Source organism: Bidens hawaiensis, unplaced genomic scaffold (assembly GCF_021521415.1).
Source record: "Bidens hawaiensis isolate Kalapana, Puna unplaced genomic scaffold, B.hawaiensis_p1.1 tig00028734_1, whole genome shotgun sequence".
In the NCBI taxonomy this organism is placed as follows: domain Eukaryota; kingdom Viridiplantae; phylum Streptophyta; class Magnoliopsida; order Asterales; family Asteraceae; genus Bidens; species Bidens hawaiensis.
In genome coordinates, this window is record NW_027494700.1 from 240,558 (window position 1) to 253,579 (window position 13,022).

Genomic DNA, 13,022 nt, shown 5'->3' on the forward strand with positions numbered 1-13,022 from the left:
GATCTTTTGTTGCTGTATCTTGAGAAGTTTGACCGTTTTCATCCTAGCCTTTTCTTTTATTATCTCGTCCTCGCTTATCCTACTATATAATGTAATTAAATTCACATCTCCCTTTTTACCGCTTTACAATTTTGGGGGCGTTTTGCGTTCAAAATCAACTTATTATTTTCACTACAATTCAGTTATATACATAATTGTAATTGCTGGATTAGTTGTTATGTGAGAATATGACTATGTGTTTATTTTATGTTGGTTGGAACCTCATCCTCATCCTCAATCTCATCCTCATTAGTATGATCATACTCCATCAAAGTAAACCGTTATCAATGCGATTCGGTTGAAAAGACAACTTTTATTTATGGTTTACTAGTTATAGTAATGTACGATTATTGCATGGAATTGTCCTTTAATTATTATATATACTCAAAAATTGTGGTTTACTTGCTCAACGTTATGTTGACAAAAATATATATTTTCACGCATGACGCAGGTAGCTTTATTGGAATAATCAAGTATTGAAGTTAGTTGATACCTTAGGTTGCTGAAGAACGCATTTGCTTTAAGTCATTTATGTTTTGAAAATTTATTGTAACGGTATTTTTGTGACAATGTTTGTGCTTTTGAAATTTGCTATGAGTGAATAATTTAGATATTGACACGTGTATTTTACTTAGTGTCTTCTGAGCTATGATACAATCAATGTCGCGCCCCGGCATGTTCCACCGTAGGTTGGGGTGTGACAGATTGGTATGAGAGTCGAAGGCTATAAGAGAGGTGGTTAGACGTAACGACCTAGTAGCCTGCTTGGGGTCCCTATACGTGTTCCTATACGTTCACCCTACTTGTTTAAACTTTTGTACATATCTTAGCATATTTATATTGTTCATCATATATAATTGTACACAAAAGCACACACTTTATCCAAGGCTATGCCTTACTCTCAAAATTGTTTTCAAAACTCTAGGACGATTTGTTAATCGGGAAATTCCATTTGAAATCCCACCTTTTTACTACCCTCTCCTTGAGGATGATTCGTGGGACGGATATGTAGTAACTGTAAGAGGGACACACTTGTTTTCCGAACCCTTGACACCATGGCAATGCGCACAGATCTCAATCAACCGCGAGACCTGGTTGCCTTTTAAGAGTGTTCAGTAAGGGTGTGGAACTTATTAAGCCAAAGCATATCACACCAAACGTGCCCGAATCTACTACCCTCATTGTATCAAATGTGGTCATGTGACGATCACATCCTTAAATTTATAACCGAATTCACGGTGATCCGTGGCTAAACTCATTTTTTTCGTATTGTGTTTTGTTGAACGGATGGATGAAGTATGTATAATGGGGTGGTTCCCGGACTACTTCAACCATCCACCTCAACACCTGATCCCAATGATAAGCCTAACGTATAATGGGGTGGTTCCCGAACTACTGAGCCAACACCAGAGCTCAGTGTTAAGTCCAATGATAAGCCCACACCTAAGCCCACTAAGGAATCTATGCCTGAATCCTCTAAGCCTGAATCCTCCAAGAATAACAACGACAATAACTTATCACACTACCACAACAACAAGAGAAAGCCAAACCCCCAAAATTATGTCTTAGCCCAACCACAAGCCCAACAAGCCCTTCCAAACAAGAAGCCCTACAACGGCCCACACCCTACTGCAACACTTGCCAACGCCTCCACCCGGCCCAAGCCACTTGTCGGGTGTGCACCAATTGCCACCTATTCGGCCACCTCACCCAATATTGTCGAGAAGCACCTCATGTGCAAGCCTCTCCACCGCGGTTCGCACCGACAAACCAACCCAACCGAGCCATCCCTCATGCTCCAATCATTAACCCTGTTATGGCTTGCTACAATTGTGGTGACCCAAATCACCTCCGTAACGCGTGTTCTTGACTCGCTCAAGTCCACCAAGCCTATGTTGCACCACAACCCTACTACACCTCCCAAGCCTATCAAGTACAAGCTAACCAACCCCATGTACCCCAACTCATGGCTCTTCCAACTCCTCAAGTTTAACCCATGGTCATGAAAGCTGATGTGTTGTAAAACACACTTGTTTACCGCATGTTTTTTCATATTTTAAGTGCTTAATCGTAAAATAAATAATCGTTATGGATTGTTTTAACATTATCTTACAAAGCTTAATAACTGTTTTGGGCTATGAGTTGTACAAGAGAAAATGTTCGGGTTTTTGAAGACATTGGAGGCCTTTATGATCAAGTTTGATGACTAAAACTCAAGGCCTGACCCAAGCCCAGAAGATCCAAGCCTTACATGATATTATATTAAGATAATAAAAAAAGAAAAAACCCTAGCCCCCTAACAATCTGTCGATTGCAAACAGAAGCCAAGAAAGAAAGAAAAAAAGGTTTGTGGAAGGTGTGCGGCGGCCAGGAGAAGAAGAATAACTTCAAGGGAGACTTTGGACAGCAGCTAGGATCTTTCATCATCAATAATAATCAGCCATAATTGATAGTATAAATCTTATAAACTTTGCTTTCTTGTTCAAGGTTCATACTTGTTGATTTGATCTTTAAACTTGAATTGTTTTGCATTCGAAATGAAGATTGAGTTGTGCTTCATTAATATTGATCATTAAATGAGTTTGATTATGAACTGGTTGAGTTTTATGATGTTTACAATAAGTATTTGTTGCTGTCCAAAAGTTATGTTAGGCTAGACTTTATTTGTTAATAAAAGTTTGGTTTAATATTGAATTAGCTTGTGTTTAGTGGCTGTGATTTAATTAATTATATTTATAAAACCCTTTCTTCGATTGATTGAATTAGTTGGTATTGATTGTTTCTTGTTTGATTCTTTACTTTGTGTTAAGAGATTGTTTACGTGATGTACAACCGTAGGGTTTAGTTGGGTGTGTTAATTGATTGAATTCAGCGGGTAGGCACCTTCTTAGAGACCGAGAGATGATATGAAGTAAACTCGTTTCATAGCTTTCACTTGTTAGGATTAGGATCACGCGAGAGCGGGTTTGGTTCTTATCGGGTTTGGGTTTGTGAGCGATTAGTTGATCTAGTTTATGTTAAACCAAATTTTTCCTCTATCCTTGGTTGCGTAGTATTCGTTTCCATTAGGGTCGTGTGTCAGTGAGACCGAGAGTAGAGTCGACATTAGAACACTTTAGCAATTCGTTTCCCAGTTTGTTCGTAAATAAATTAAGTGTAAGTTAGGGTTTGTTAGTGAGACCGAGAGGTGATCTAGCTTTCTTGAACGAACCTTAGTTGTGTCATCCTTAGATACCGGTGCCATTAGATTATTGAATCCATTAACTCGTTAGACCTTCAATATGATTCTTACCTAGGTAGACGTTTTTCTCCATTTTCAGTCTCATTCGTAAATTTTCGATAAGTCTTGTTAACTTAATTCTTTTAAATTAGTTAAAATAAATTACGTCAAGTAGTTAATTATAAAAAATAATTTATAAAATATTATTCTTAGGAAATTCTTGTTTAGGGTTAGTGATCACAGACGTTTTCACGGGTCCTCGTGTTCAATACTCGTATTTCCTTGGTTCTATATTACTTACGATTGGTACATTTGCCCGTTGTGTGTAGTTTTGTTAGGAAAATCCGATCAATAAATTTAAAGCATAGTTGTGAGTTCCGTAGAAAGAAACACCTTTTAGACACACATCAAGTTTTTGGTGCCGTTGCCGGGGACACGGTTTGAGGCGTATTGAAAACGACTCGAGTTATGACCTACCTTGTTTGCTACTTGTTTTTGTTTGTCATTTGCTTTGTTTAAATAGTTTACATAATTTTTGTTTCTTTTGTTTATTTTTATTGTTGTATGCGACTTACTCGATCACTAGAACCGCCTGACTTTTGAGGGATTTTTTGAACCTGAGAGATAGTTTCGTGAGAGACGTCGTACCAACTCGTCTTTCAGTTCTTCTACGTCCGTTGGTAATACATCCTCTTCTCCTAATTTTTTTGAATCTATCACTACGGATAGGATTGTGGGCGACGCAGTTCCACCACTGAGGAGGACAGTTGAAGACCGGGCCCGTCAGGTCTATGCGTGCGCGAGATCCAGTATTGCTCCACCAGCCATCGCAGGTAACACGAATTGCTAGATTCCATCTAACATTCTGAACACCGTCTCTCATTCTGCTCAATTTCACGGGTTGCTCCACGAAAACCCACATTCTCATCCCACTCTCATTACACTTATTTGTGACACTTTTCATCTTGCCGGCGTATCCGAAGACGCCATCAAACTCCGCGTTTTTCCGTTCTCACTCGTTGATCATGCAAGTTTCGCTGCTTGAGTCCCTCCCACAGGGATCCATTGCTACTTGGGCCGCCATGCAGGCCCAGTTTTTCTTGAGAAATATGATCCTCCGGCTAAGGCCACCCGTTTGCGTAATCAGATTCATTCTTTCAAGATGGTGGACACCGAGAGCTTCTACGAGGCGTGGGAGAGATTCAAAAATCTACTTTCTTTATGTCTGAACCATGGCCTGCAAGACTGGGCAGCTGTTGAGAAGTTCTATAATGGGGTGACGTACGCGACGCTGAGTATGCTAGACAAGGCTGCGGGAGGTAACTTATTGACGGCGAAGGATACGGATGAGTGCATTGCTTTGTTTAATGGGTTAGCCGTGAGTGGATACCAGCGACCACCAGCTAAAAGCAACAAGACCGTCGACTCCCTATCACGCGGCATGCATTCGGTCAACGCGAGAACCGCACTTGCGGCACAGGTTTAGGCGTTGGCAAAGATCATGAAGGACTTGCAGGTGAAGAGTAAGCTGTTCAAGATCTGTAGAGGAGGGTATGATACCGTTCAGTGCCCCGTAGGTTTCCAGGAGGAGGCATTAGAATTTGTGAGTAATCCGAACCGAAATAAAAATTCTTTCAGTTCTTATAATTTGGGATGGAGAGGTAATCAAAATTCCAACTAGATGAGCGGAAATCAGTCCGGCTTCCAGTAGCGTAAGATTCTATTCCAGGATTCCGGTGAGGGAGCGAGTAGTGGAGAGAAGAAGCCCACGTTAGAGGAGATGATGGCACGGCAGACACAGATGCTATCACAGCTCATGACTTGAGAGGATTACCGTCACAAAGAGACTTAAGAGAAATTTCGGGAGCACGAGTCACTCATGAAAAATATTGGGGCATCCATTCAGAATCTCGAGCATTAGATGGGAGAGATTGTGAGTCGATTAAATGAGTGGTCGTCAGGAACAGTCCCGAGTAATACTGAGCAAAATTCGAAGGCATTCGCGAAGGCTGTGACGACGAGGAGCAGTGCAGGGGCACGTAACGAGCCCGTGAGTCTGGAAGCGACGAGAGGAGTTGTTGAGGAGCCTACAGTAGATGTAGAGGAGCCATGGACGAGGAGATTCAGTTGGTGTCTCCACCGGCCAAGGTGCATATGAGGCGCAGCCCAGGAAGTACAGCATAGGCCGAGGATCAACAGTTACCCAGCACACCTACGAGAGTCTACGAACCTAGACTTCCATACACTAGGAGACTCCGCAGGGATAGAGACGAGGAGCAGAACTGCAAATTCCTTAATCTTTTGAAGCAATTTCATCTTAACATTCCATTCCTTGAGGCACTCACGCAAATGCAGTAATATGAAAAGTTCCTTAAGGATAGTCTTTCGAATAAGGAGAAGGTAGCTGAGGTCTCCTTCATCCCATTGAGTGCTAGTTGCTCTGTAGTTTTGCAGAGAAAGTTACTAGAGAAGATGAACGATTCTAGGAGTTTCTCATAACGATTCCCTGCATCTTGGTGCCAGCATCAATCTCATGTCGTATTCCGTGTATCGCAAGTTGGGTCTAGGCGAACCACTTCCTACCCGGATGAGTATTCAGCTTGCTAGTAGTTCTTTGAAATACCCCCGAGTGGTGGTCGAGAACGTGATTGTTCATGTCGACAAGTTCATCTTCCTGGTGGACTTTGTCATCTTGGACATGAACGATGATGATAATGTCACCTTTGACGTTTAACAGTCACTGAAACACCCCAAGTCTGCTGATGACTCCTTATACAGCATCGATACCATCATGGAACATGTTTCGGAGTTTTTTAGGGAGATCTATGGAGGATCTGCCTCCGACACCGGGATTCTCAATAGGGATATTCCAGAGATTGAGATGGTTGCCATCACCGATCTGTCCTTGGATGACTACACCGAGTCACTTATCCCCGAATCTGGCGTGTCTGTTGAGATCGTACGAGACGATCCTATGGACCGACCTTCTGTCGAGAGTCCCCCTTCTTCCTTAGAGCATAAGTATTTGCCTGCCTTTTGGAGTATGCATTTTTAGATGAAGAGAGGAAGCTGCCAGTTATCATTGTATCTGCTTTGACGGAGGTCGAGAAGGAGAAGTTCTTGAGGGTGCTACAAGAGCACAAAGAGGCGATTGCATGGAAGATTATCAAAATTAAGGGTATCAACCCTTCGGTTTGCACTCATAAAATGCACATGGAGGATAATTTCAAAATTGGCGTTCAGCCGCAAAGGCGGCTTAATCCGAAAATGAAAGAGGTTGTGAAGAAAGAGATAATCAAACTCCTTTATGCGGGGATCATTTTCCCAGTTTCTGATAGTGCTTGGGTGAGTCCAGTCAAGTGGTTCTTGAAAAGGGTGGCATGACTGTCGTCACCAATGAGAGGAACGAGCTCATTCCCAATTGGACTGTGACTGGAAGGAGAGTTTGCATCGACTATCGTAGACCGAATGATTCCACCAGGAAAAACCACCTCTTTTACACTTCATTGATCAGATGTTGGAGCATGTGGCAGGTCACTAGTACTACTGCTTCTTGGATGGTTTCTCCGGGTACTTCTAGGTTCCCATAGCTCCTGATGACTAGGAGAAAACCACTTTTACCTATCCTTATGGAACGTTTTCCTACAAACGTATGCCGTTCGGTTTGTGTAACGCTCCGGCCACATTCCAGAGGTATATGGGGGCCATTTTCCATGTTATGATGGAGGACTCCATGGAGGTGTTCATGGATTATTTTTCCGTATTTTGGAGTTCATTCAATCATTGTTAATCTTGAGGGGATGATGTCCCGCTGTGTCATTTCATGGTTCGCGAGGCATTGTTCTGGGGCATCGGATTTCGAGTGTGGAGATAGAGGTTGACCGAGCGAAGGTCCAGACCATTTCTAATCTTCCCCCGCCCACTTCTTTGAGATCCATTCAGAGTTTTCTAGGTCATGCCGGGTTCTACCGCCGGTTCATCAAAGATTTTTCTAAAATTGCGAGACCCATGACAAAAATTCCAGAGAAGGATGGTCCATTTGTTTTTTCTGAGCATTGTATTGAGGCATTTTATATTTTAAAAGACCAACTCTTTAACGCCCCAATCATTCGAGTTGATGTGTGATGCGAGCGACTTCGCGGTCAGAGCGGTTCTTGGACAGCGGAAGGATAAACACTTACATCCGATTTACTATACTAGCTGGACTTTATATGGTGCAAAAGAGAGCTATACCACCACCGAGAAAGAGTTTTTAGCTGTGGTGTTTGCATTCGAGAAATTTAGGTCCTATCTAATTTTGTCCCAGACGATTGTGTACATGGACCATGCTACTATTCGATACCTCTTCAGCAAGCAGGATGTTAAGCCTCGTCTTATCCATTGGATCTTGTTGCTTCAAGATTTTGATATTGAGATCCGTGATAAAAAGGGGGCCGAGAATGTGGCGGCCGATCATCTTTCGCGTCTAGAGGGAGCAGAGTTAGGAGATTCGGGGGTCAGGATTGAAGATCGTTTTCCAACTGAGAGTCTCATGTTTGTTACGATACATGAGGAGGGTTTTCCATGGTTCGCTGACTTCGCGAACTATCTTTCTGACGGGTACCTCTCGAAGATGCCTTACCAGCAAAAGAAGAAATTCTTTGTTGATGTTAAATTTTACCTATGGGACGGTGCTAATTAGCTTATTAGGAGGTGTGTAGATGCTCAGGAGGGATGGCAGATTCTGAGCCATTGCCATGTAGGAACGACAGGAGGTCACTACGGTGCGAGTTCGACTTCGAAGAAAGTGTTCGATTCTAGTTTTTATTGGCCTTCTATCTTTAAGGATGCGCATGCATTTGTTAGGAGTTGTGGTCATTGCCAGTGTGTCGGCAACATTTCATCGCGAAACAAAACGCCCCAAAATTCTATTCAGGTTTGTGAGGTTTTCGATGTGTGGGGCGTTGATTTCATGGGAGCGTTTCCATCTACGCGTGGGAAAAAATACATACTCGTGGGTTTAGGCCAAGGCTCTACCCACAAATGATGCCCGGGTTGTAGTCTGTTTTGTTAAGAGTCTCTTACCTCGTTTTGGTTTCCCAAAAGCCTTGATAAGTGATCGAGGTACTCACTTCTACAATACGCAGATAGATAAGGCGTTTCAGCGCTATGGGGTCACCCATCGGCTTGCAACCGCCTACCACCCACGAACTAGTGGGCAGGTGGAAGTGAGTAATCGGAGAAGCAAACCTATTCTTGAGAAAACGGTTGGTTCGAATCGTCGGGATTGGTCCGAAAAATTAGATGACGCTCTGTGGGCCTTCCGTACAGCCTACAAGACTCCGACCGGTTCGACATCGTTTCGGATGATTTATGGGAAGGCCTGTCATCTTCCTGTTGAGTTGGAGCACCGTGCTTCATGGGCCCTTCAGAGGGTTAATCTTGATTTATCCACCGCAGAAGGCACTAGGTTCCACCAGTTGCATGAGTTAGAGGAGCTCCAGGATCACAGATATTGTCAGTCATATAAGTGTAAAGAGCGGACGAAAGAACTGCATGATAGAAAGCTGAAAGGTAATAAGCAGTGCAATTGTGGGGATAAGGTCTTATTGTATAACTTCCGGTTGAGGTTATTCCCGGGAAAGTTGAAATCCCGGTGGTCGGGACCATTCACAGTCACTGAGGTTTTCCCGTATGGCACTACTGAGATACAATATCAGAGCGGGAAGTTTAAGATGAGCGGCCACAGGTTGAGGCATTACATAGGTGAACCGGTAGCTGAACAGACAGTAGAGGTGTTCTACCTTGACTAATTCACCGAGACATAGACGTGTTTGATGCATCACTCGGGAGACGGCCCGGGTTGTAGAGTGTGTATTATGATTTTCTATATTATCTGTTTTATTTATTTTATTTTCGTTAGTTAATAAAAAAATAATAAAAAAAAATTAAAAAATTAATAAAAATAAAAAAAATCAAAACACACAAAAATATGTTTATTTCTTTTGTTTTTGCTTTCTGTTTTGTACGCGCTATATGGGAGCGAGTTTAAGTTATTGAAGATATTATTATGCGCATGTTAGCTCTGATGGCGTTTTGGAACTGGTTCTCCCGGGGGTTGCGAAATGTTATTCTGTCACTCGATTGATTCACAGCTGGTGAAGATTCTGCATATAAACCAGGGGAGTAACCCGTTCTCTATTTTACTTTTTGTTATTTTAAGTTTTAATTTTATTTTATTTCTTTTCCTTGTTCTCATCGAGGACGATTTCATTCTTAGTGTAGGGATGGGAATTTATTTTACATAGTTATAGAAAAAAAATTTAAAATAAAAAAAAATAAAAAATAAAAATTGTTTTGTTCTTTCGCTGAAAATTATGTCGGTTACTCAAGTTCGAGGGACATATACTTTTATATGTTTGGTCCGGTTTTCTACCTGTAGATGTACGGGATAGCCATTCACCCGAAAACTGAAAGTGGCTGGGGCGAATGAATGTAAAAAAAAAATGTCCATTGAAAATTGATTTTCATCTACGTTAAGCTAGAAATGATATTATTACCGTTGTGTTAACGTATTTTCGGAACTTTTGAAATATATAATATAATAATTAAAGAAGAAATGGTTTGCATATCTAATTTGGGATGTGTCGGTAGGACTAACGAGCTTTGATAGTACTCTTTAGAAGATTTTATATATATTATAATTTGAAAAACGGTGAAACCGAATTACAATGCTTAGGGAGGATTACCATAATCTGAAAACTTTGAGATGGTAAGACTTAGATGGACTCAAACCAGCACACCAGCACCTGTCCATCTTTTTATGAGCTTAGAAATAGGTATATACTTTAGGGTGATATAAAAAAAAGTATGTTATCAAAGTTATGTGTTCTCTGAAAAGTTGTTCCAAAAAAGCAAATGAATGTCAGAAAGTGATGTATTGTAAAATGCCAAAGAAGAATTCTCAAAGTTAGTAAAAGAGGCCATAGATTCACATTCTAGACAGGACTTAGAGTTTACGTGTTACCAAGAGATAGCGACTCTGAGGATACAATATTGGGGCACGAAGGTTCTTAGTCAATAAATACCAAATTAGGAATTTATAGGACAAAGTCCAATAATATTTAGGAATAGCTCGTACGACCTCCACAGGACCATTCATCCAACAAAATTTCACCAAGTGCATCTAATTAGTACCATCAATGATTCCTTGGCTTATGGTGATTTGTCAAACCAGTTTGCTTCGACTCTAGTCTTCTAGCTCTCTTTGTCTGAGATGGGGTAGGTTTAGCCTCTATTTTTAGAATTAAAACGCTTAATGCAATTAGGGGCTTGATAGATTAGTGGTTGGGCTTAAGTGGACAACAATACTGGCAATCACGGTCAATATGTCGAGCTGTTTCTTGTGCTTTAATAATGATAAATAATCTGGGAGTTTGTTGTTTTTCACTTGGTTATGATCCTGTCTAGATTTCTTTTTCAGGGATGAAAAAGTCTTAAGTGTGGGGATGTTTGATGTGTTGTAAAACACACTTGTTTACCGCACGTGTTTATCATATTTTAAGTGCTTAAACGTATAACAAATAATCATTATGGCTTGTTTTTACATGATCTTACAAAGCTTAATAATTGTTGTAGGTTATGAGTTTTACAAGAGAAAAGGTTCGGGTTTTTGAAGACATTGGAGGCCTTTATGATCATGTTTGAAGACTAAAACTAAAGGCCCAAATCAAACCCACAAGATCCAAGCCTTACATGATAATATATTAAGATAATTAAAAAGAAGAAAAAACCCTATCCCCCTTACAAAATGCCGATCGCAAACAACAGCCAGTAAAGAAAGAAAAAAAGTTTTGTGGAAGGTGTGTGGCAGCCGGGAGAAGAAGAATAACATGAAGGGAGACTTTGGACAGCAGCTAAGATCGTTCTTCATCCATAATATCAGCCATAATTGATAACTTTGCTTTCTTGTTCAAGGTTCATACTTGTTGATTTGATCTTTAAACTTGAATTGTTGTGCATTAGATTTGAAGATTGTGTTCAGCTTGATTAATATTGATCATTGAATGAGTTTGATTATGAATTGGTTGAGTTTTATGATGTTTACAATAAGTATTTGCTGCTGTCCAAAAGTTATGTTAGGTTAAACTTGTTATTTCTACCCAGGTTTGATGAATATTGTTAGGTTTTAGTGAGTTTTATGGATTGTTTGATCATCATGACTTGATTTGTTAATAAAAGTTTGGTTTATTATTGAATTAGGCAGTGTTTAGTGGCTGTGAGTTTATTAATTATACTAATAAACCCCTTGCTTCGACTGATTGAATTAGTTTTGATTGATTGTTGCTTGTTTGATTCTTTACTTTGTGTTTAGAGATTGTTTGCGGGGTGTACAACCGTAGGGTTTAGTTGAGCGTGTTAATTGATTGAATTCAGCGGGTAGGCACCTTCTTAGAGACCGAGAGGTGATAGGAAGGAAACTCGTCTCATAGCTTTCACTTGTAAGGACTAGGATCGCGCGAGAGGAGGTTCGGTTCTTGTCGGGTTTGGGTTTGTGAGCGATTAGTTGATCTAGTTTAAGTTAAACCAAATAGTTCCTCTATCCTTGGTTGCGTAGTATTCGTTTCCATTAGGGTCGTGTGTCGGTGACACCGAGAGGAGAGTCGACATTAGAACACTTTAGCAATTCGTTTCCCGGTTTGTTCTTAAAATCAATTAAGTGTAAGTTAGGGTTTGTTAGTGATACCGAGATGTGATATAGCTTTTTTGAGCGAACCTTAGTTGTGTCATCCTTAGATACCGATGTCGTGAGATTATTCAATCCATTAGCTCGTTAGACCTTCAATACGATTCTTACCTAGGTGTCTTTTTTCTCTTTTGTCAGTCTCATTCGTAAAGTTTCGTTAAGTCTTCTTAAGTTATGTCTTTTAATATAGTTAAAGTAAGTTAGGTCAAGTAGTTAATTATTAAATAGAGAAAAGCCGACTATCAGAATCGAACCGATGACCATCGCATTACAAATGCGATGCTCTAACCTCTGAGCTAAGCAGGCTCACATAACATAAATTCAACATGCATAGGAATTCAACAAACTCTTAGTATTAACTATTTGAATTCTTGGCTCTTCCATCCATATACTTAGAATATATTAAAGAATATAATATAGATTAAAAAATAACTGTTAAATATTATATGATAGTATATATTATAGAACATAACGATTAATTTAACGATGTAGAATTTTTTTTATCACGATTAAAGATTAAAAAAAAAAGAATCGATCGTTCAAGTATTTGAAATTTCAGGGTAAAATTGGCATATTGGCGGCGATGAAACAAATAACGGATTAGTCCTTCTACTTTAGTTTAGGCATTATTTTTGATTATTTTTGATTGATTTTTTTTTTCAAAAAAGAATTAAGAAATACTCATGGTAACCATTCAAGCTGACGAAATTAGTAATATTATCCGTGAACGTATTGAGCAATATAATAGAGAAGTAAAGATTGTAAATACGGGTACCGTACTTCAAGTAGGTGATGGTATTGCTCGTATTCATGGTCTTGATGAAGTAATGGCGGTGAAGGTCTTGTTTAGGGTTAGTGATCACAAACGTTTTCACGTGTCCTCGTGTTCGACACTCGGACTTCCTTAGTTCTGTATTACATACGATCGGCACACTTGCCGGTTGTGTGTAGTTTTGTTAGGAAAATCCGTTTTATAAATTTAAAGCTCCAACACCTCAAGCTTCGACTTCTCAAACCAAGCACCTCGAGGAACTCAAG

The 13,022-nt window shown here is 40.2% G+C and overlaps 1 non-coding gene across 1 annotated transcript; it reads right to left on the bottom strand.

Annotated features, from left to right (window-relative positions):
* Positions 1 to 12,217: 12,217 nt before the first annotated feature.
* TRNAT-UGU (transfer RNA threonine (anticodon UGU)) lies at positions 12,218 to 12,290 on the bottom strand. Its single transcript has one exon. It is a non-coding gene; the product is annotated as a tRNA-Thr (tRNA).
* Between the last annotated feature and the right edge of the window lie 732 nt (positions 12,291 to 13,022).